Here is a 25,539-nt window from a genome sequence, read left to right as displayed (position 1 = left end):
AGGAAAACGCATCTGTTCCTGGCCCAATGCTTCCGATTGACCACAGCATGTCCTAAGTGTCAATAATCACAAAAAAGTAGTTGGTTTAAAACAAAGCATAGTGAAAGGATGTTTCCTCTCAAGGGGGAGTCTCCCACTAGAAGGCATGATTTCAGAATAAGGAGGTGCCCATTTAGGATTGAGATAAGGAAGAATTTCTTCACTGAAGGTTGTGTGTTTTTGGAACTCCTTGCCACAGAGAGCTGCGAAAACAGAGTCCTCAGATATATTTAAGGCTGAGGTAGATACACTTCAGCCCTGATGCAGGGTCTCAACCTGAAATGTTGCCCATCACTTTGCCTCCACAGATGCTGCCTGACCCATGGAGCTCTTCCAGAAGTTTGTTTTTTTTGTTCTAGATTCCAGCATCTGCAGCCTCAGTCAGGAAATTGAAGGTTATGGAGAGAGAGCAGAAATGTGAACTTGAGAGATATGTCATATCAGCCGTGAATGGTGGAGCAGGCCTTCAGGGATGAATGTCCCTCTGCTGCTCCTACATTTTATTGTCTTATAGTCTACACCCTCCAGTTCCACATGATGCTACGTTAATCCCTTTGCACTAAAATGGACTTTTGTTTTGTTCTAATTGTGTTCTTTCTTGTAAAAATTGTGTATAATTTATGTTTTTTATGTTTTTCTTGTGAATGCCGTTTATATGATGCTATGTGCCTGTGAGGCTGCTGCAAGTAAGTTTTTCATTACACCTGTGCATACAGGTACCTATGCATATGACAATAAACTTGACTTTGACCTTGACGACATGAATCTGTTCACATTCTACTATTATTCGGTATCAAGACATTTGGACCAGATCAGAGGTTCAGACTGAAGTGAATTAACTGGCTTCCTCTGGGAAAGATTAATCTGATGGCATAAAGGAATGTTCTTTATGGCCCAACACTCCAGGACATCCTGAAGAAGGCAGCCTGCAGGCCAGAAATAAGATGCAGGAGCAAGTGCTTTTCCTCAGCACCATTTCACAAACACCTCTGTACCTGTCTGACTTAAAGTCATCTCTAAGTGAAACATTCCCTCCAATGAACAGCAGGAATGAACTATTGTTTTTAATACCCATGGAAGATTCCAGTTCCTTGTTACTGTCTCAATTCCCCCTCCTTAGCAATCCAGTCAAACTGAACCAAACAATTCATCTTCTCCCTTCAGAACCGTTCACTTTGATCTGTAACAGCTCCTTGTTCCCCAGTGTACTGAAATTAAACTTATTGTCCTTGTCTTCAACTGGTCACTTTCCACTCCATCTCTGCAACTCACATTTCCTCCCACATCCTTTGGTCTTCTGATTCCAGCCTTCTGTGTAGCATCTCCTACTCTTAGTCAAACAATCGATAATGAAGCCTACAGACAACCATTCTCTTGAACTTCCTCCTTAAAACATTGATTTCTCCACTTCAAAAATCTTTTCCAAAACCCATCTTTTTGATTAAGCTTTTGTTTATCTCTAAATTCTTTCAGTTTGTGATTATTTATTTATTCATTCTCTCTATCTTGTTCTTATTTTATGGTTATTCCATGGTGCCTCAGGTAGTCACTCCTTTAAAAGTGGTTCATGTCGTCAGTTGTAAATGAGAGAATTCACCAAGTTAAATGATAAACCAAAAAAAATTATACAAATTAATAGTAACATTCTCTCCCATTCTGGAATGACAATGACCAGAGTTTTGAAAGGCTGGAGCTTTCAGTAGATATACGATGTTTATTGTCTTTGAAAATTAATAATCCTATTTAGTGCCAGATACACACAAGCATGTTTCCTTGGAAAATATCGACGCCATAGATCTCCATTTGTCACATTACACAAGCATCTCTAGTACAAAATCAGCATCTGTGGGCCAATTTTACAAAGTTTTGTGTGTGATCTGTTACTCTTCTGATATAACCAGTACATAATTGACCTGTTTAATTGCAGCTCAGCCTTACAACAGCTTTATTGATTAAACCATTCCAACTCCTGGAAAATTTTGATACTGTAAGATTATTATTTTCAGCTGATGCTCATGTTTTTCTTCTTTGCTCTCCTACATCAATTGTACCCATTGACCCAGTTAAACAAAGGATTTAAATGTACTTCAATCGTTTGGACTGCTTTTTTTCCGATATTTATACTAACTAATAATTTGACATCAGTCACATTGCAAACAACAGAGATTTCTAACAGCAATATAAAGTTTGGCACCTCTAACCACTGAGATATGCTGGAATTTCCACAGCTAGCAAATCAATGTGGGTGACGGGGAGACAAATAATATCTGCAGCCATGAGCACTCCCTGAAAAGGAGACTCCTAGACCATGTCTGAATAAACTCTACATCAATTCTCAAATCTCCAGAGTCTCAAGTTTTTACACACCTTTCATCACAGTATTATTTATATGCTCATAAATGCCAAAGTGGACAGAACACAAAGGCATCACATGGAGTTAGTACTCCCTGTGGACTAAGACCACAAATTCCATTACAACGACAAATCAAGGTCATTGGAGACAATGTAAATGGTTTTTGATGATAACTCACAAATGGGTACTCAACCTTTTACAGTATAACATACAAACTTTTTAAGACAACATGCAAAATATGATCCATCAAGCAACAAAATTAGAACTAAACTACCAAGAATCCTCATTTGTTGTTAAGACATTGTCAATAATAATTGCACAGAGAAACTTATTTTTAAAAGGGAAATACACAATCAAATTTTGACACATTTTGTTTTGTGTTATTTTAATGTATTCTGCAACGTAGTTGTGTAAAGTTCTGATGTGCATCTTTTTAACAAGTTAACATTTCAATTAAATGACTTGCATAATTTTACACCATTACATAAACATTGATCTTTATATTGTGTGTGGTTTAACAACAAAACAATGGTTTACATATTTTTTAATGCTCCAAGTTCCTGGTTTATTTTAACTTTCACTTATTTTGTGTAATAAGGATAGCTTTTGTGTCCCAAGAACCACCATTGTTAGATGCAGCAGCTGAAAACAGCAGGCATAGTAGACAGTCCTGGGATGAAATAAGCAGAGGTGTTTCCCCGGCACACAGAATATGTTGATGCTGGTCTTACACCATCCATATGTTCAGGGATTTTATTCTTGGGCAATAGAGAACTCAAGAGTTCACATGTAAACCCTTGTGTGCAATTAGTCACTCCTTGAACCTTGCAGGAAGCTCCCAATCTGGACAAGTATTCCCTGATGTCCTTGTTGAAGGAGAAGGATATGGATTCCCTCTATCTGTAAACCGCCATCACAATACAAATGCAATTGTGTACTGCAAATTGCAACACATCCAAGATAACAGCCACCACAGTCTGGTTCTCCAGTGCATAACATGTTCACCTTTGAAGTGGTCCAATCATGGGTACACGGCTGGAGCACTAGTTGCAGAAGGAGACAGATATCTTTCACTAATGTTTTTGAAAATCCTAGCCTGCAAATGTACTTCAGGGTGCTTCCAGTACTAATTTTATATTCTTTCCCAAGATGTGGGTGTCACCTGCATTCATTTCTCATCACCAAATGCACATCATTTTATAATGGTTTGGATACTTGAGAGGGCAGTTTAGTTTCAACCAGATTTCTGTGCAACTGGAGTCACACATAGTCCAGACCAGAGAAGGAAGGGTGTGTTTCCTTTATAAAAGAAAGACCATCAAAGAGCCAGTTGGGTCTTTACAACAATCTGGCAGTTTCATGGTCATCTTTTTTATTCCAGATTTGTTTCATTTCCAGACATTTTAAAACAGAATTAAAATTCTTGAACTAACATGATGAACTTTGCAATGATATTCCTGGGTAATTAATCCCATTTTCTGTTTAACTAGTCAAGTTCAGTACAATATTCCCATAAATTTACAAAAGTGCAGAATTCATTAATATGGGCATTCAGTATCCCATTTTTACCTTTAAACTATGAAGTTCTTTTGTTGATTGTGTGGCGATTTTTTGTTTCAGAAGATTAGTGGCTCTGCACCAGTCCCATTTTAAGCATTTCTTATTGTACGATTGCTACAAACTGTTATCAGATTGACCCGTGCCCTAACACAAACATAGCCACTATCAGGAACAGACAGACTATACTCTGGCAACAATGTTACAAGACAAAAATAAACACAATGTGCTTGGAATATTAACAAACACAAAACATTGTGACACATTCCAATATTTACTTCTGCCGAGAGATTTCATACTGAATTGGAGAAAACACTTTTACTAAGTTCTGTCACCACAACCCCAAAAATGGTGACAATTATTTTAAAGTTACTCCTTCACCTTACACAGTCAAAATTACCATTTAAGGAGTTGAAACTAACCTCTGCCATACAACAAGCACATTACATTTTTTTGCAGTGATAAGGCCCCTGTCAGGAAGTTATGAGAAGGCAGGAAGGAAGTACTATCGGGCCTGACAAGGAGCAGCATGGTTTGGGAACCCAAAATTCTCCTCTGCTCTTAGACTAATCATCAGGCCTTGAAATCTGAGATTTCAGTTAGTAAAACTTAAGGAGAGCAGGCAGGAAGGGCTTTGTTACAAGTAAACAATTCAGTTATTACGTTGGATAAGATGTTTACCAAAAGGAGAAAATAAACTCCGTAATAGCTCAAGACACTTGCTGTGGGATGTAGGCAGACAGTAATTCGGAATGACCCTGGACTTTCTGGAGGAAACGGCTGTAATACCAAATGTGAAACATGCTGTTGCAGCTGAGGAGGCCTATGCTCATTCTTGATGGCAAGCTTCCAAATGTCACCTGCTTCCCAGCCCTGAGCATGACGGAAGGAACTAAAGTGCCAGTTGGTGCTAAAGTAAAACAATCCCGGTAGTTTCAAAATGGTCTCGACCTTGACCCATGGATCATTATGGAAATAATACCAAACTATTGGAGAAACAGAGAGTTAAAATAGGGGGCAGCAATTTTAACTGTATTCCTTACACTCACTGACTCACGGGTTTATTATTGGATACAATATCTCTCCGACTTTGGCACTAATACAAACCGAAGGGGAAGTTCATAATGTCAATTTAAAGACTTCTATGTGCATATAAACCTGGCCTGAAGGAGAAGTAAAACAAAATTAGGTTCAATAAAATAATAATTCTGAATTGCCAGCACTTCCACACCTCCAATTGCCACACTCTTGTGAGAAAGGATTGGCCTATCAAAGGGTGGTATTGATTTAATTTGCAGAGAAATAAAGGACTGCAGATGCTGGAATCTAGAGAAAAACACGATGATACTGGAGGAATTCAGCAGGCCAGGCAGCATCCATGGAGAAAAGCAGGCGGTCAATGTTTCAGGTTTGATACGAAACGTTGACCACCTGCTTTTCTCCACGGATGCTGCCTGGCCTGTTGAATTCCTCCAGTATCATTGTGTTTTTGATTTAATTGTATTTGCTTGTTCTGAAATACTTTTTTTCACCCTTCTTGACTTTCTATCTTTTGTCAAAGTTATTTTCCCATCCATTCATCAGAAATCCAATACTTTGGATCTGGTAGATTAAGGTATTAACCAGCAAAGTGCAGGGAATAGAGAATTGCAGCTCTTCTCCTCTTTGTGCTTCATAGAGTTTTGAGGGAGAAGGGAATTAATTAGGAGACAACTTAAGTTTTCTTTTCCCCTGGAGGTTGTAGAACATGTTTCTTTTGATACTCTATCCAGGTAATCATTCCTCATTTGTGAGGCAGTGAGTGTCCAAAGGAGATTTAACCATGGGTGTTATTGCAGTCAGGCTCCAATCTTTATCAAACAGTTGCACGTAAGTTCACTTTCCAGGAACAGTCATTGAATAGCTTTCCTATCTACAAATGCTGAGGTAAATTGAAACATCTCAACAGCTAAAATCCACAAACACAGCAGAGACTCTTCCTGATGTTTCTCATAGACTGACAAATATAGAGGGTGGTGCTGAGCAGAGTAAAATACAAAATTATATTTTTATGAATAGAAATAACAGACTTCTGTGCAATTAAGCTCATAAATTATAGCCTTCACATCAGTGCAAGAAAAAATGCATCCTTGTGACTAGTGTATTGTGCCAGCGTGGCACCAATTACAGTACAGAATAGAAAGATCTTATTAAAACACTTCAGTCCATCTGTAGTTTAATTTCCGGAATGTGGGTGTCACTGCCAAAATTACTATTTATTCCCATTCTAGTTTTCCTCAGAAGCTTTAGAGGGTCTTCTTGAATTAATGCAGCTTTTATGGTATCTCCGTAGCAATTGGCAGTCCACTTTAGAGGAAATTAAGTGGAACTGCAGTTACACTTAGATAAGACTAGGTGAGGATGACATATTGTCGTCTAAAAGGGTATCAATGAACCAATCCTCTATTATTCACTTAAAGAACATGGGTATCATTGACAAGGATAGTATTTACTGACTACACCTGGTTACCCTTAAGAAGCTGCAGAGAGCCACGTTCTTGAACCATAGTAGTCCTTCTGGATCAGTACTATTAGGTAAGGAGACTCAGAATTTAGACCAAGGATCAATGAAGGAATGGTGATATATTTTCAGATTTGGATAGATTGTGGTGTAAACTGGAACATGCAGGTAATGGTCTTCCTGTGTGCTACCACCCTTGCCCTTTATGGTTAAGGTTGATTTTGGAGTAGTCTGAGAAAGTAGCTGCAGTGATTTTCCAGATGGTACCCATTAAATCCTCAGTTCTGACCTTACGATGGAAGGAAGGTCAATGATGATGCACAGAATATGGTTGGACCTTGAGGAAATCCTGCAGTGTTGTCCTAGAGTTGGGCTGATTCAGCTCTGACACCCACAACCATCTTCCAATGTGCGAGGTATGACTCCAATCATTGGATACACATTGATTTCAATTTTACCAAGGCTCCTCAATGCCACACTTGATCAGGTGCTGCCTTGTGGGAAAGGCAGTAACTCTCAACTTACTTCTGGAAGTCAACTCTCTACTGCCAAAGATGGAACAAAACTGTGATGAGACCTGGAGCTGCAAGTTCTTGTTGCGACCAAATCCAAACACTAATGAGCGTGTTATTGGTCAGTAAATTCCAGTGATGATTTAGAGTGGACCAACTGTGACATATTAGCCAATTGGGAGTGTCTTGCAGTTTGTGGATTCACAACATTCCATTAATGTCAGTTCACTTTTATTGATCTTTCAATCTAAATTCAAATGGTTAAACTGTGGGAATGGGGCTTGGACTCAGATTTTCTGGATCATTAGTCCAGGCTTCTTCATCAGTTCAGTAACATAATCTCTACACATTGCATCCATTATTGTCCAAATGAGTTATTTATATTATTCCTGAGAATTCTATCTTGTCCCTTTCTAATATTCTAAGCAACCATACAGAACGAGTTAAAGTGTTAACAGTTTCAGTATGCTCTGACATGGAGTGATTACAGAAAGACACTTTTCTCCATGGCCATTGACATGAAAATGAACTTCTAAAAATCCAAAAAAGCTGCAGATGTTGGAAATTTTTAAAAAAACAAGTAAGGTGAGACAGCTTCTGTGAAAAGAGAAACTGAGTTAATATTTGAGTCTGACAATGGGTCTCTGAACAGAAACATTCAGTTTTTCTCTTTCCACAGATGTTGCCTGATTTGCTAAATGTTTTCAGCACTTTCTGTTTTTAATTAGCTTTTAAATGTTCATTTGAATATCCAATAGTCTTTACACCATTTCCTTCACTGACCTGTGGTAAAGAATTAAAATAGGACCTGGAAATCCCAATGTACATGGTTTAATAAGCTTTGCTTTTATAAAGTACTTGATGAAACCATATTCTGAAGTTCCTTTGCAAACTTCCTGTTCTGATTCAACAATGGGATCTAGCCTTCATTACATTCCTGTTTAACATGAGCAATGTAAGCTCAGATCTGTTCACACATAATACTGAAAAATGTATTGCCAAGTATAAAAATCCACCCACTGCCACCCTCCCACTCCACCCCCGCACCTTCCTTCTCCAACCATGGCTGGTTCCGTGGATAAAGAAAATTGGGTTTCCTTGGTTTGGCTTGGAGGCTTTAAGTTTCTTTTCCCAGGAGAAAGAAATTGGAACCAGTACAAAACGTTTCCATTTCAGTAAGGAAAATGATGGATCAGCGTTCTTGCTGGTCTTCAATGGGACAAACCTAAAGGATCCAAAGGGAACCATTGGGGTTCAAGCAAGCCCCTTACACATGCACACGTGGTGAGTTAAGGACTTACTGACAGCTTCGGAAGATCCCTCTGGCACAGGATCTGAAACAACACTAATTTCAATAGGAATTGAAGGTGTACAGATAAGGAGGCAAAAGGAAGATACTTTTTTTAAAAATTTGCTTTAGTTTATGTTTTTTTAATAATTTCTGTTTTTGTTTAACGATTTTAATTTTTATATTATATATTAAATTTTCACAGCTATTAATTGCCTGTGAAGGTAAGAGATATTTGGAAGCTGTTAAAGTCAAAAAGACTTTTAACAACTACAAAGCCAAGCTCTTGGAGCATACCATGGTAACCAGGCCCTGCAACCAAAAGTCTACTCACCATGCCTTGGGTACAAAGGTTCAGCAAGATCTGCCCTCTGTGACTGGGCCAGCTAAGTTTAGGTGAGCGGGGATTATGAGCTGCAGGTCGGGTCCAGCAGATCCAGTAACGTCTGTTGAGATTTGATAGCCTTAGACGAGCCTGAACTGGACTGAAATAAGTTCCGCAAATCTTTGTGTTCGTCCCTCAAATTTCAAATCTTTTCTTATGATTCTAATGCTAGTTTAGCGTAAGCAGACTTCCTCTGAGTCTTTCTCCAACAGAGAATGAGCAAGTGGACTGAGTAATTGTGCCACTGAAGATAGCAATACCAAACATTTGATCTCACAGAGTCATGCAGCACAGAAACAGGCCCTTCAGCTCACCATCTCCATGCCAGCCGTCAAGTACCCATCGATACTCATCCCATTTGCCAGCGCTTGGTCCGTAGCCTTCTGTGCCTCGGTGATTCAAGTGCTCAGTTGGATACTTTCTAAATATTGTGAGAGTACTTGTCCCCACCACCTTTTCAGGCAGTGCATTCCAGACTGCAACCATTCTCTGGGTGAAAATATGTTCCATAGATGCCCTTTTGCTCCTCACCTAAACCTATGCCCTCTGGTTTTAAATGTCTCTGTTATGGGGAAGAGTTTCTTAATTTCTATCCTATTTATGCCTCTCATAATTTTGTATACCACTGTCAAGTTACCCCTCAGCCTCCTCTAATAAACAAACCCAACCTATTCAGTCTCTTCTCGGATCTGAAATACTCCATCCCAGGCAACATCTTGGTAAATCATCTCCTTGCCCCTACACTCATCTCTGGAGCATCTGGACGGTAAAGACGTCTACATTAGACTATTGCTTATTGACTACAGCTCTGCTTTCAATCCTCTAATTCCAAGCAGACTCATCTCCAAACTCCTAAACCTGGGACTCAACATCTCTCTTTGCAATTTGATGCTTGACTTCCTGACCAACAGACCACAATCAGTAAGGACAGACAATAACACCTCAGCCATGATTATCCTCAACACTGGTGCCCCACAAGGCCGTGTCCTCAGCCCCTACTTTACTCCTTACTAACTCATGACTGCATGGCCAGATTCTGCTCTGGCTCCAACTACAAGTTTGCAGATGACACCACCGTAATGGGCCAAATCTCAAATAATGATGAATCAGAGTACAGGAAGGAGATAGAGAGCCTAGTGACATGGTATCATGACAACAACTTTTCCTTCAATGTCAGCAAAACAAAAGAGCTGGTCATTGACTTAAGGAAGGGGGTAATTGCACATGCTGCTGTCTACGTCAATGGTGCTGAGGCCGAGAGGGTTGAGAGTTTCAAGCTCCTAGGAATGAACATCACCAATAGCCTGCTCTGGTCCAACCCCATAGATGCCACGGCCAAGGAAATGCACCAGCACCTCTACTTCCTTCGGAGGCTAAAGAAGTTGGGCATGTCCCCTTTGACCCTCACTGATTTTTATCGATGTACCATAGTAAGCATCCTATTCGGATCATCACGGCTTGATATGGCAACTGCTCAACCCAAGACCACAAGGAACTGCAGAGAGCTGTGGACACTGCTCAGCGCATCACGCAAACCAGCCTCCCCACCATGGCCTCTGTCTATACTTCTCGCTGCCTCGGTAAATCAGCCAACATAATCAAAGACCCCACCTACCCTGGACATTCTCTCTTCTCCCCCCTCCCATCAGGCAGAAGATACAAAGGCCTGAAAGTACGTATCACCAGGCTCAAGCACAGCTTCTATCCCACTGTTATAAGACTATTGAACGGTCCCCTAGTACAATAAAATGGACTCTTAACCTCACAATCTACCTCGTTATGGCCTTGCATCTTATTGGCTGCCCGCACTGCACTTTCTCTGTAACTGTAACACTTTATTTTGCATTCTGTTATTGTCTCCCTTGCACTACCTCAATACACTGTTGTAATGATTTGTATGGATGGCATGCAAAACAGTTTTTTACTGTACCTCAGTACATGTGACAATAATAAACCAATTCCAATAAATCTCCTCTGCATTGCAGAGGAGGTGCATTGCTATTGGCATCGGCATCCATTGGTGATGGAGGAGAAAATCTGGCAGGAATTATCCTCCTGCTCACTGCTTCAAGACAGGGGCATGACTATCGACATGAGTAACCACAGGATGAGGGCTCAAGTGTAGTAATCCAGAGGCCTGGACTACAATGCAAATTCTACCACAGTAGCTGTGAAATGTAAATTTAGTTAATAATGTGAAATTTGGAATGAAAAGTATCAACTAATCTGAATAATGATGTCGACAAATACTACCAACTTATAAAAACCCATGTGGTTCACCAAAGTCACTTGGGGAGGAAATTTGCTACTCTTACCAAGTCTGAATCCAGACACACCCCATATCATTGACTATTAAATGCTTTCTGAAATGACCTAGCAAACCACCTCAGTTTAAGAGCAATTAAAGATGGACAATATTTGCTGTCCTTGCCAGTGATGCCCAGTTCCTGAAAAAGATTTTATAAATATAAGGTTTCCATTTATCAAATTATCCATTAAACAACTTGCACTGTAACACCACAGCATTATCAGCCTCACTCTTCAAAGTCAGAATTATGGAAAGTGCATCAGTGAAAGTCCCTTCATTGCTTGCAGATTTTTTGTACAAATCCAGTAGGAACTGTGTGTTGCAACCCCCACAGCCCACACTTTGCAGTTGCCTGGAGCCACACTCACAAAAGTCAATGTGAACATGGCATCGTCAGAGATAACATACACAGATGCAATCGTCATGTCCCCTCCTCCAAGTTTTCCCTCACCTCCATGGCAGCCTTTTATACAGCTGCTCTGTGACTACCATGATGAGGGTTCCTTTAAGCTCTGGTGCTCTTCCCTATGATCAGTGCCACAATGCCGTGGCAATGTCATTGGGTAAAGGGCAAACCTGCTTGGGCACATGATTGCATGCAAAATGTCATAGTGTAGCTCTTAATTTTTCTCAATTTCATGAATTTTTGTGGGGAGGTCCTATTAAGTGTAAGCACTATATCTGGCACATGTTTAGCACACCAACAGAGAATGAAGTCCAAAATCTAGTCATCTATTTTTTATTTTGGATTTCCAACTACTACAAGTACTTTGCATTTGTTTCAGGCAGGCAGAGAAACCTTTAGTCACCTGAAGCTGACTCAGAAATTCTAGCTACTTCTCCTGCAGAACCTTAGATGAATAGCCTCTTTTAACACATGCTGGATGAACTCAGAGGGTCAGGCACCATTGGGGAGGGAAATGGACATTCCAGTCCAGATGAAAAGTCTCAACCTGAACCGTCGACTGTCCATTTCCCTCCACAGATGCTGCCTGACCCGTTGAGTTCCTCCAGCATCTTTGTTTGTTGCTCCAGATTCCATCATCTGCAGTCTTTTCTGTCTCCTCTTTTAACACATGGCCATCAAGCGCAGCAGGGAACAAGACTTCTTGTAAGAAGCTACTCATGTCTGTCTTTTCTGGTGAATTGATATTGAGACTTTGTTGTTCAGACTTCTCGAGAAACCTCAGCCTCTACTTCCAGTGCTGCAGGCAAGGCCTACTGCTAGTGCACGGTAGCATAGTGGACGGCACAGTAGCATAGTGGACGGCACGGTAGCATAGAGGTTAGCACAATGCTTTACTGCACCAGTGACCCGGGTTCAAATCTGGCCACTGTTTGTAAGGAGTTTGTACGTTCTCCCTGTGTCTGAGTGGGTTTCCTCCGGGTGCTCCGGTTTCCTCCCACATTCCAAAGACGTAAGGGTTAGGAAGTTATGGGCATGCTATGTTGGCGCCGGAAGCGTGGCGACACTTGCGGGCTGCCCCCCAAAATTACTACGCAAAAGATGTATTTCACTGTGTATTTCAATGTACATGTGACTAATGAAGATCTTATCTTATCTTATCTCTTTGCTTTCTTCTTGATAACCAAATGCAGTTCTCTTAACAGCAGGCTGCAGCTGCTATAATTCTATTGTTCATGTCACTCAGCTTTCTGGGACCAATCTAAGATGCGCAATGTGCCATCCATCGTTTCAGAAAACCACCAAGTATTTACAAGATTAATTTCATGTGGGACTAAATTTGCAAAGGACTTAATGAGAGTTCCTGACATTGTCATAGATATGAAAGTGCTGTCAAATTACACAGTGCATACTGGCTAAGAACTCCTTGCTCCAGTCATACTAATTTCTACCAGAAAGGAGACGTTAAATGCACTCAGATCATGTTTCAATTTCCCTTACACCTGACAATAATGAATTGGGAAAAATTAAGGCTTGAAATTTTCTTTAGCATTAAAACAACATTGTAGGTGATCCTAATGCCATCTGTAGAAGTCGCATAATGTACCTAAATTTCATATGTGAGGTTCACAGAATTGTTGTTAGGTTTCCCTGGGCAATGTGACACTGAAACTGATGTTGATTTCAGGGTGACATTCCCTGTTGATGAATTCCAAGTTCACATAGGTATCACAATGTAGTCTAGTAGGTGCTATCTTTGCATGTACCTCTTAACTGGCTGCACAACAATACAAACAGCACTCTTCCTGCCTCAGTGGTAATGACAGAATGGCTTGCAGAGAACTCCCGAAGGATCAGAGGGACCTTAGCAGGCTGGTGAATGACAGTGCCAGCAGAGGCTATTCATCCTGGGTTCTGGGATCTGGCATTTCAGCTTCAGGTGACTGAAGGTTTATTTGCCTCCCTTAGACTGTCCAGGATTACAGCCTTGTATTTCTGGCAGGAAGTTTCCAGGGAAGTCTCTATGAGTGCAATCTACAAATGCCTGCACTTTGGGAAAGCAGACAATGCAGGATAAGGATTACGTCAACTCTGTCTGCTCCTGAGGCCTCAAGTACAGAAAAACTCCAATAATCCACTATCCAACTAATAAGAAATACTAGTTCTGTGCCACCCAAGTCCTGAGCATGCTGGATTATAAAAAATTTACTGTAAATTATGTTTTCTTGAATGTTATCCCTTTATAATTAGCATGGTTTCAGGGAAAACTGCTTAGTAAAAGGCAGTTGGTCTGTGAGTAAATAGGAACATTTATTTTTTGGGCCAAATGCTCATTCTCCATTATGATAAATCCTAGTCCAGGATTCCCATAAAGTGGTGAGAATATTACGTTTTTTCCAGAGATTTCAAATCCATCCTTGAAGTGTTTCCTTTGTCCTGCTGGAAATCTTTGCCCATGATGGAGCTTAGAGTAGAGGGTCTGGTGTTAGACATCTGAATGATGTGGACACTCATCAGAGCTGGCTGAGTCAAATTGGATACTCAATGCCAGAAATTTTGGCTATTTCCCCTCTGCACTGTTTTTATTATCCTATTCTTGGCTACATACGAGGTTCACACCAAAGGCGACCAGGGCTCCAGTGAAGGGGTCAAAGATTTAACCTAATAATCACATAATTACTCCACTGAATTTTAACTTCAAGTGACAGGCACCCCAACCACCCATTAATCCCACAGCAAGACCAAATGAGGTTGGTATCAGAGTGTGCCAAAAACACAATGAGAGAGAGCTATCAGCTGCAACTCTCTGGATCTCAAGATCTTTTACCCTCTATATTGCTCAGAGTGTTGTAAGTGTCCAGATCACTACCTCTGCACTATCATTGTGATAGGTGTTTCTAACTATGGGAGTCAGTTTGGTTCATTGTTCTGGATTCCAGACAGAGGAGGTTTGAAAGGAAGGGAACTGTAGCAACAGTCATTTTAGCATTTCTTTTTGCACAACTTCAGATTGCACTGCTATCTTTGTACCATTCTGTTGTATTGCACTTGTCGCTGTTTTTACTGATGTATTTACTTATTATTACCATGTATACTGCTTACTCTGTGAGCTTCACATGAGCAAGGAATTTCATTGCACCCTGATGTATATGACAATAATCTAATCTTAATCTAAATCTGAATCACGTAACACTGGTAGCAAATGGGATGCTCAGAATCATGAACTCAGGGATAGCTTTCTGCAAGAGGTCACACCTTGTGACTTCTACAGGCAAGGAATATCTTCTCTGGATCTAATCAAGGAGTTTTGCAGCAGAAGGCTACACTTCTCCAAAGAGGCTGTCAAAGGACCGCTGCACATGGCTGCAGTCTGCTGCTTTGGGAACTTGCCATCTCAGTGGCTGTCAAAGACCATATAACCCAGAATTTCATGACACTGGTTTCCTTCAGTTTGCAACAGGAGATATTACTGTGGTCTGTCACTTCAGAACTGCACAAATGCAGGTAACCAAACTCATTTTCCCAGCACTGTGCTATACTTCATCATTCTCAATTCCGTGAAAAGTCAACGGGAATAAGCTCATAGCCTGCCTGTTACTGGCTTTTCTCATGTGCACACAGCTTTGTGGCACCACAACATAAAAAAAACAGTATTTGGCAGTGAAGAAGGTTACTCTCAATCAATGTAAATGACTGGGCAATCACCAGAATATCTGTCACATCAGTAATGTGTTACACAAGTGGAATCTTTCCCTCTGAATGATTGTTCAATCATTCTGCCATGGGAAAGGCAATGAAACCTGATTCCTGCCAAAAAACATTATCCATCACTTTTCTCAGTACAATGCTGTACTGCTGATTGAGCTATCTGATTTATGTTGCCAGAAGCCACATGCAAACATGCAGTCACTTAAAAATTGAAAAGCAGTTTGCTGGTTGAACAGAACTATGTCCATGGTGGAAACAATGAGGTTCTCAAAATCTTTCAAATCTTATTTACTCTGTCTAGTGAAATTTATAGCCATCTTAAAAATATAAGTGGTAAGAGAACAGATAGAATTTTCTCCTTTTCAAGAAATGAGAAGAACAACGATCATTGAGTTCTATAAAGGGTGGATAATCCATCCTGACAGTAAGGCACCCAGACAGTGTAGAGCTAAAAATCTACTCATGGCCTCCTCTATGCTTTCCCATCTTTGAGACACTACATTGATTCCTTGGACTGACACATCTATATTGATGGTGCCTTCTGGAGAAGGTAGCCAGCAGAAATTCTGGGGAGTTCAAAGCCATAGCCAGCCCCTTCCTTTACATGTTCAGGGTGAACTCTAGGAAGTCAGCTTCATTCAGTGTCAAAATAATTGGAGCAAATAGCCTACATATGCAAGTACTTCTTTTCTACATTAACATCCTGTTTGAAAGCTTCAGAAGAATTTGAAATATTTTCACTATCTGGGAACTGATCTATATAGTGTTCTTTGCACGTATAGGTGTTGTTACATATCTCAACTTTGAAATTCTTTAGGATTCTATTGAAATGAAACATACATAAAAAAAGCAGATGGCAAAAAAAAAATGGGATTACATCTCAGGATTCAACAGTGTCCTACAACGTTAAACACATTCCCCAGTGTTACAATGTTTCAACATGTGCAAGTTATAGTTACATAAGGTAATTAACATAAAATATCCCAAGGCATTTGCAGCAAAATTTGCCATAAGCAGAAATATTAGACAAGGTAATCGAAAGCTTCACCATAAAATAGGTTTTAAGAACCTGTATAATGTTAAATGAGGTGTAGAGATGGACTGATTTAAGGATGGAATTTCAAAGTTTAGGGTCCGAGCAGCAGCAATGGAAATCAGGGATGCACAAAAAGCTAGATTTGGAGTAATGCCAGGATCTCAGAAGGTTGTAGGCCTGGAGAAGATGACAGGCTGGGGAAAGACAAAGGCATCGATGAATTTTTAAAAAAGAATGAGAATTTTAAAAGCAAGATTTTTTCAAAGTGGAAATGAGTGTAGGTCAGTGAGTACTGAGATGATAAATTTCAAATAAAGATATCTAGTGTATTCAATTCCATACAATTCAAGAAAGGAGACATATGAGACTGCAAATGCTGGAATATGGAGCAACAAACAATCTGCTGGAGGAGCTCAGTGGGTCAAGTAGCGTCTGTGGGGAGCATCACCTCTTTACGCTGGCTATCTTCCCTCTCTACTCTCAATCCTGATGCAGGGTTTCAAACCGAAACATCGACAGTTCCTTTGCCCCCTGAAAGAAGTTGCTCAACACACTGAGTTCCTCCAGCAGAGTGTTTGCTGCTCCATATATTTCAATTTTATTTTTAAAAATAACTTGTTTGCAATGTTATCAAATTTTATGTCAAGTTGTGCAGCATGTAAAGTGGATCCAATTTAACCAAGAAAATCAGGTTAATTTATGCCAACTTAGCATGCACTAATTTATCTTTAACTAATTCCTGCAGGATATTTCTGCCAAACATCCCAAGTCCAGGAGGTTTAAAAGAAATATAACATTAGGATCATCTATGGCACACCACTCATCACCTTCACGGTTTTGATCTAAAATATGTCAGAATTGAATTAGCAAGGGACTGTGTGTGATCTATCACTGATCGTAATGGACAAGGAAAAGAAATGACATTGCAGTCCAATTATGATTCGTTACAATATTTAACTCCCCAACATTCAAGTGCCAAAATTAACTACAAATCCAGCTCAATCCCTGTGCAGTTAGTTGGAAGATACATTTCAGAGGCCTACATGGCCCATTATCATCCGTAAAGGTAGGACTGCGAAAGAGATACTCATGCTACTTCAGTGGCACTCCCCAGTCACAGCTGAGCTACACTGCACAGAACTAACAGCACAGAAATTCCATCTACCCACTTCGTCTTACTCTATTGGCAAACACAATTTCTTTCTTCCTTATATTATTAGCTAGCTTCCTCTTAATCTATCTGTGGTCCTCACACTAACTGCTTAAGTTCCACATTCTAACACCCTAGATTGTGGAACCACAGTTGATTACTGATAGATTCACTGATAACGTTTGGGAAGTGACTGAATATTAAGCTCATTCAGATAAACTTAAGTGAATTCAGAGGTATTCTTTATACAGTGTGAACTAGTTTGAATAACACAAATTCCAAACTTAGCTCTGACATTTTGAGTAGTTTTTAACACATTTTGAAACCTGAGAGACGGTGTAATGTTCCAAAAATTGAAGCAGTCCACGAAAATCATCATTCTGTTCTGTTAGTCAGGAATTTAATCTATGACAACAGTTTATGCTGATTTGATTTGCATTTTGACTGCTGTGGTTTTCTGTTTCTGCAAACTGGTTCTGAACAAGGAGTAAAATTTGGATTATATGTAAATTGAAATGAAGGTGACACCATTTCACTTACATAGACCCAAACAAGGTGAAATTTTACATCTCAAGGATGTTTCTATTTTAATATATAAAATGGTTAAAATCTTGGGATTTTTTCAGTTTTTGGAGAATTTTAACATAAAGCAGTGCATAGATTTGAGCGCAGGTGATGTATTAAATCCAGCAAAAAATCTAAGCCTATTTACATATAATCACTCAATTTTACTGATACTTCAATGCTTAAAGTTGCATACACAAGCTCCTTCGGCATTCAATACAAGGCAAGATCACAGTGGCAATTGAGAAGCTGATTAGAAAAACTGAAAATCAGCAAATACTGCTCTCATAGGAGCAGCAAAATCTCCAGCTGCAGCAGATGTCTGTTACTGAGAGATCTGCATCTGAATAACAGAAAGGGAAGCATAAGAAGGTACTTGAAACAGGACCTACTGATCAAGGCTGCTGTTTCTTGACATATCAGAATTATGGTGCTTCAAGAAAGTCAGGGAGTTGCATGGCCTTGGCCTTCTAGAAGAAATTGCTAAATTGGTAAATTAATTTATTATTGTCACATGTACTGAGGTAAAGTGAAAAACTTTGTTTTGCATACCATCCATACAGATCATCTCATTGCAATAGTGCATTGAGGTAGTACAAGGGAAAACAATAACAGAATGCAGAATAAAGTGTTACAGTTACAGAGAAAGTGCAGTGCAGGCAGACCAGAAGGTGCAAGGCCTTGACGAGGTAGATTGTGAGGTCCAGAGTCCATCTTACCATAGTAGGGAACCATTCAAGTCTTATAATAGCAAGATAGGAGCTATCCTTGAACCTGGCAGTTCATGCTTTCAGGCTTTTGTACGTTTATTTTGAATAAAAAAAAGAATTCTCCTGCGGTATACTGATAATAAATGCACTTTATCGAAAAAAAAGTTCTGCCTGATGGGACGGGAGGAGAAGAGAAAACGTCCGGGGTGGGTGGGGTCTTTGATTATGTTGGCTACTTTACTGAAGCAGCAAGAAGGGTTACACGGGATGGAAATAGACCATCCCCTCTCATTTATGCCAACCAAGATGCTTACCTGGGTGATTCCTATTTGTCTACTTTTGGCCCATATCCCTCTAAACCTCTTCTATCCATGTACCTGTCTAAGGGTCTTATAAATGTTGCAGTTGTACTTGCCTCTGCCACCTCCACTAGCAGCTTGTTCCTTATACCCACCATCCTCAGTGTGAAAATCTTGACCCTCAGATCCCGTGTAAATCTTTCCCCTCTCACTTTAAATCTATGCCCTCTAGTTTTAGACCCCTCTACCCTGGGAAGAAGACTGTGACCACCCACCTTATCTATGCAACTCATGACTTTATAAATGTCTATAAGGTCAGCTCTCAGTGTCCTACATGCCAAGGAAAGCAGTCCCAGCCTATCCGGTCTCTCCTTAAAACTCAAGCTGCCCAGTCCTGGTAACATCATTGTGAATCTTTGCTGCACCCTTTCCAGCTTAATGAATCCTTCCTGTGCCCAGGCGACCAGGAATGCACACAATGCTCCAAGTGTGGTCTCACCAATGACTTGTACAGCTGTAACATGATGTCCCAACTCTTGTACTGGGTGCCCTGATAGATGAAGGCAAGAGTGCCAAATGCCTTCTTCACCACTCTGTCTACTCCTTGCTGGATCCAGAATGAGTGTGACATTCTACAGTCAGTAGAGCACTGCACAACTACAAGGTTGGAGCCACAAGAGCACAGATTGTCTGCCAACAAATCGGGAAATGAGAACAAAAAAGACAAGGAGACAACCTCCATCCAAATTATGTTAAATAAAATAGAATAGCTACTCAGATCTGAGGATCCAGGTGCTGTGGACCATTGACAACGGCATAAATGAGCATCAGCAGAATTTGTAATCTCATGGCCCACATAATCCCTCACATTATCATTACTATTTAGCTGAGAAACCATGTTGGTTCAATGAGGAGTGCAGAAGAGCATACCAGGTGCCAAACTGGTAAAGCTACATCTTGGATCTGCATGCATGCAAATCAGCAGAAACAGCATCCCATAGACAGAGCTAATCAATGGATTAGGTTGAAGCTCTGTAGTCCTACCACATCCAGTAATGAATGGCAGTGGAAAATTAAACAGGAAGAGGAGGCTCCAAGAACATCTCATGCTCAACTGCGGGAGTGTTCAACATGCGGTTGCTAATGAAAATGCTGAAGCATTTATAACCATGTTCAGCCAGTAGTGCCAAGTGTGACTCAACTCGGTTTCCCACTGAGATCCTCCTCTTAAGAAAAATCAGAATCAATTGAGAACGTGGGTTCAGCAAAGGTTATGAAACCAGACAACATCCCAGATCTGTACTGAAGACTCGTGCTCCAAAACTACCTGCACTTTTAGTCAAGCTGTTCCAATATGGTTACAACACTGGCATCTTCTTGAGAATATGGAAAACTGCAGAGGTACGTCCTTTTCTCAAGTAGTGGGGCAAATCTAATCCAGGTAAGTACCGCACAGTCAGACTACTCTCAATCATCAGTAAAATGATAGAAAATGTTGCCAACAATGCTATCAAGTAGCACTTACCAATAACCTGCTCATCAATGGCCATTCGTGGTTTGCCAGCGCCATTTGGCTCCAGTCCTCATCATGGCCTTCATCCAAATATGGACCAAAAAGCTGAATTTCAGAGGTGGGGTGAGAGAGATTATCCTTGGCACCAAGGCAGTGCTCAACTAAGTGTGACATAAAGAAGTCCTGGCCAAGCTAAAGTTAATATCATCAAGGGGAAACACTCCAGTGGTTGGAGTCACTTCTTGCGCAAAAGAACATAGTTGTGGTTGTTGGAGGTCATTTATCCTAGCCCCAGGACAACATTGTAAGAGCTCCTCAGAGCAGGGTCCGAGGCCAACCATTTTTAGCTGCTTCATCAGTGAGCTTCTCTCTATCATGGGAAAGCACAATGGTGCAATGGCACAGCAATTGGCAATACCGCCTCAGGGAGACCTGGGTTCAAATCTGGCCTTGAATGCTGTCTGTCTGGACTTTGAATGTTCTCTTCATGACCACATAGGTTGTCACTGGTTGTCCCCTACATTCCAAAGATGTGCTGGTAAGTGCAAAAATGACTCCAGAGTACAAGTAAGTGGACAAAAAAATCAGATAGAGTTAATGGGCATGTAAGAGGGAATAAGCTGCAGGGGAAACAAACAGAGGCAGAATGGGACTGATGGGATTGCTGCACCAGGTGCCAGCATGGGCCCACTGGGCTGATTGGTCTCCTTGTTTGCTGCGATGAGTAAGTCAATTCAGAAGTAAGGATGCTCACCAATAATTACACAACGTTCAATTGCATTTTCAACTGCTCAAAAAATGCAGCAGTTCATGCTACAGGCAGCAAAAACCAGACAATATTCATGCACGTGCTGATAAGTGACAGGTAACATTTGCACTACAAAAGTGCCAGGCAATAATCAACCCCAACAAGGGATAGTCTAACCACCTCTCCTTGACATTACCATTGCTGAGTCCCCCATTATCAACATCCTGAAAGTCCCCATTGACCAGAAACTCAGCTGGACCGGCCATATAAACACTGTGACCAAAAGAGCAGGTCAGAGGTTGAGTATCCTGCTGTGAATGACTCATCTACAAGACATAAATCAGGAGCACTCTTGCCTGGATGAGAGCTCTAACAGCTTTCAAGGTGCTCAGCACAGAACAAAACAGTCAACTTGATTGGCACATCATCCATCACTCTAAACATACATTTCTTCCATCAACAATGTGCCTGTATTCCACAAAAACCATTAAATCGGTTCAATCAGATTGCCCAGCTCCAGCAAGATTCATTCCTGAATGGCTATTCCTTGGAGTTTACTGACCACAAACTTCCAACTTGTAGCAACAGCAATACAGCACCCAATCTGAAGAAGACACATAGGCAGCATAATGTACTACATTAAACAAAGGACATTTAAAAAAGGTGTTATGAGCATCTTCCAGGTAAATTGTAATGTGTTCAAAAAATACTTAAAAGCAGCAAAGCATTGAAGGCTGGGGTGGGGATTGGAGTTGAAAGGATCCCAGACAGTGATATTCTATCACTCATAAGGTCTGAACAGAAATCTAATGGAGAATAGGTCTTGCACAAAGAAACAAAGGCAAGTCTCCCAGCATTATGCACATGGAAGATCAAAAAGGAAGTAAATTGGTCAATGATTGGGGAAGGAGAACAGATAAGAACAGAAGATTGGTGGGACAGAAGATTGCAAGGGTAGGTAGACTTGATGGAGGTAAGAGGATCAACAAAAGGAGTTCAGGGGCCAGAGTAACACAGGCTCTGAGGATAGAACCCCACTGTGGAGATGATCAAGGGCAATACAGAGTTACCTGAAGGAACAAATGGGTGGTGGTCAGTACAGAAGACCATTGGGTGGGCTAGCGATGATGTTGGAAGATTGATTGGGGAAATAAAGTGTCAGTTGGAGAGACTTTTGGTAGAGGAATCAGGATTAGCATGAAAACATTAGAGGCAAGGGAAGGGAAAGCAATTGCGAAGAAAGAAAACTTAAAAAAGGCACTCAGCAGGGCAACAATTTTGCCCTCAGATACACATTGTCAAAGTCAGATACATGCTACCAACTGTTAAAGTAAGTAATCCTGAAGCAGGCTTCAACCCTCTGGTTAAGAGTTGTTTTATTGTGTTAAGTCCATGCTGTTCACTGGCTTCATCTGTACAGCACAATTACGTTCTGTGATGTCTATGCAACTGCTGCATGGTGACATTCCACACAGTGTCATTCTGCATGGGGGCATTCTGCATGTCCTACAGCCTCCATGCGGCATGTATACAAAGTATCTGTATCCAGCCTCAGCAATTGCACTAACAATGCAAATAATTAAGTTTGTAAAATAATTCCTTTCTGCAAGAAGTACATGCTTCATAAGAAGATAAGAAAATAGGAGCAGGACTATGCTACTTAGACCCTCAAGCATACCACATCATGGCTGATCTGCTCCCAGCCTCATTTCCTCTTCTGTGCCAGTTTCATAATCCTCAATTCCCCAACTATTCAAAAATATATTAAGCTCCTCTTGAAATACTACTAATGATCTGGCATCCACAACACTATGGGGTAGAGAATTCTAGAGATTCACTACCCTCTGTGAGAAGAAGTTCCTTTTAATTTAATTCCATTTTAAATGATGGCCCACTAATCTTGTAACTATGTCCCCTTGTTCAAGTTTCATTCACTGGTGGAAACATCTCGACGTCTACCCTGTCATGACCCTCAGGATCTTGTATGTTTTAATAAGGTCACCTCTCATTCTTCTAAACTCCAAAGAATTTAAATCTAATGTCTTTAGCCACTCGGAATAGCACAACCCTTTCATCCCAGGAATTAGCCTGGTGAATCTCTTTTAGACTGCCTCCAATGCCAATGTCTCCTTTCTTAAATAAGGGGACCAAAACTGAGTGTAGTTCTCCAGGTGTGGCCTCACCAATACCCTGTACAAATGTAACAATGCCTGAAAACCAGAAAAGCTGCAGGTGCTGGAAATCTGAAACAAAAACAGTAAGTGCCAGAATAACTGGCAAAGGGTTGCAGACGTGACAAGTTTACTGCTTCTCTTCCCACAAATGTTGTCTGACCTGCTGATTTTTTCCAGCATTTTCTGTAACTATATTTTCCTATTTCTAAATTCTAACCCTCGCGCAATAAAGGCTAATCTGCTATTTGCCTTCCTAACCACTTGCTGCAAATATCTGCTAACTTCTTGTGATTCATGCACAAGAACAACTAGATTCTTCTGTTCTTTGATCATCTGCATTCTTTCTCCATTTAGATAATGGTTTGCCTTCAGATTCCTCTTACCAAAGTACAAGTTTTCCATAGTTTTTTGGCATTTGTTGAATTTATCAAAAAAAGCTATGTTTATGCTATTTATTTCAACAGTTTCAGATGTTGCATTGCAAGGTGGTAATTTGATGACTGATTATTGGTAATTTTCTTTTTTTTTGTGTAGTTGGAAGGGCTGGGCTAGATGCTTGAAAGAAGGAGACCTAGAGGCAAGAACTCATGTGAATAATTGATTTACAAGTTAGTCTCTAACAACTTGAACTGCAAGATGCAGTGGTCTTCAATTTATCTTCTTCTCCCAGCTCTTGCTTCAGAGTCCTCCTAGGAACCTCACTGTGCCACTGCTGAGATACACCTCCATGGAGAAAGCACTCTGACATCGCCATGTATGACAGCGCATACAGAGCATATTGATTCCTTCTGAATACCCAAAGCACCTGATGTGCTATTTACTCAGTACAAGCATATTCAGCAGAAGATTAAGGATAGTGCAGTGAAGTTATCAGATAGGTTGTCAATGGTCATAAAGCATTCATCCACGTACTGAGTAATCCTTTTGGAAAAGCCAAGAAATGCCTCCCCTGACAGGCACCCACTCCTCACTCCACCCCCCTGCCTCTCAGATATTTTGTACAATCTCATTCCATGGGTGACTCCTTCCAATGGCAGAAAATTGCCTACAGCTCACTGGTAGCTAATGAGGTAGCAAGCCAATTTCCTGATGTCTTGTTTTCAGCAGGCTCAGTCTGCACAGCACTGCGAATGTGCACCACATCAAGTTGTGGCTCAGCCTCTAATTCTTTATGTCCTCCTACACTCGGAAGGTATCGAAGGAGTTGCCGTTTAACATCTCATCCAAAAGATGGCACTTCCACCAGTGGAAGTGTGAGCCTAATTACATGCTGAAGCACCTTGAGGAGATCTGGAATTAACAAACTGCTGACTTGAAGGTGAGAGTGCTAGACTGAAACACTTTATGGCTCATGATGCTGAGAGGAAGATTTTGTTTGCAGAGAACAAAGTTGAATATTACAAATGAGGACCTAACAGAACTTTATTTTGGCATCAGGGAACATGGATGCAGAACCTTGTTCGGGAAATTAATCAAAGGATAGAATCCACGACTGTAAATGAACAATAGAAGAATCAAATTTATTGGCCTGAATGGCCATACTTCAATCTGTTCTTAACAACAATTTGTAACTATAATGAGGAATTCAGCATGAGCTTGTTGGTGAAAAGCATAAACCAACTCAGATATTTAATATACTATTCCCACTGGTAATAACATTTTGCTTCAAATTCAATAAGGAGAACAAGAGGATAATTTTACCAGAATCTGTTCACATAGTATACTGAAATATTTTTAACATATTTTGAATGGACAGGCATTAGCCATTCAGAACATAAATACTTTCATAAAATTATCAAGTAACTGTTACTGCTTGACTGAAATAATCAGAATTTACATCAAAGAAAATTGAAACCTTTTATGTCTAAAGGTAAACTGGATGGAGCCAAGAAGTGGCTTGACAAAGATCCCTACCTGAGAGATATGAGTATCTCTATGGCTTTATTCCAAAAATAGCAGGTAGCTGCATTACTTAAAATAAACGAAGAGCCGAGAGTTTTCCAGATGTGTTGGCTAATCTTCCTACCCAACTAATATCACAAAAACAGGTTATCTATTTATCTCCTTACTATGTGTGGGATATTTTAGTGAGCAAATACTTCCCATGTTTTTCAAAACAACAACAGTGTACTCAAAGGTCAAAGTTCTATGGACGTTTCTGAGAAACAAGGAAGTGAGAAAAGACATTTCTTAAAACCCACTCCTTTGGCCAAGTTTTTAGTCAACAGTCCTAATTTCTTTTTATGAATCAGTGTCAAACTTTATTTCATGAGTGTTCTGTGGACCTTG

At 40.4% G+C, this 25,539-nt stretch overlaps 1 long non-coding RNA gene across 1 annotated transcript in view; it reads right to left on the bottom strand.

Annotated features, from left to right (window-relative positions):
* LOC127573993 (uncharacterized) overlaps positions 1 to 25,251 on the bottom strand; it is a 93,719-nt gene extending 68,468 nt beyond the window's left edge. Inside the window, exon 1 of the long non-coding RNA XR_007956856.1 lies at positions 25,165 to 25,251. This is a non-coding gene — a long non-coding RNA (uncharacterized LOC127573993). The remainder of the gene's footprint in view (positions 1 to 25,164) is intronic.
* Between the last annotated feature and the right edge of the window lie 288 nt (positions 25,252 to 25,539).

This window comes from Pristis pectinata, chromosome 9 (assembly GCF_009764475.1).
Source record: "Pristis pectinata isolate sPriPec2 chromosome 9, sPriPec2.1.pri, whole genome shotgun sequence".
NCBI lineage: Eukaryota > Metazoa > Chordata > Chondrichthyes > Rhinopristiformes > Pristidae > Pristis > Pristis pectinata.
This window is presented reverse-complemented; position numbering and strand designations above follow the sequence as displayed.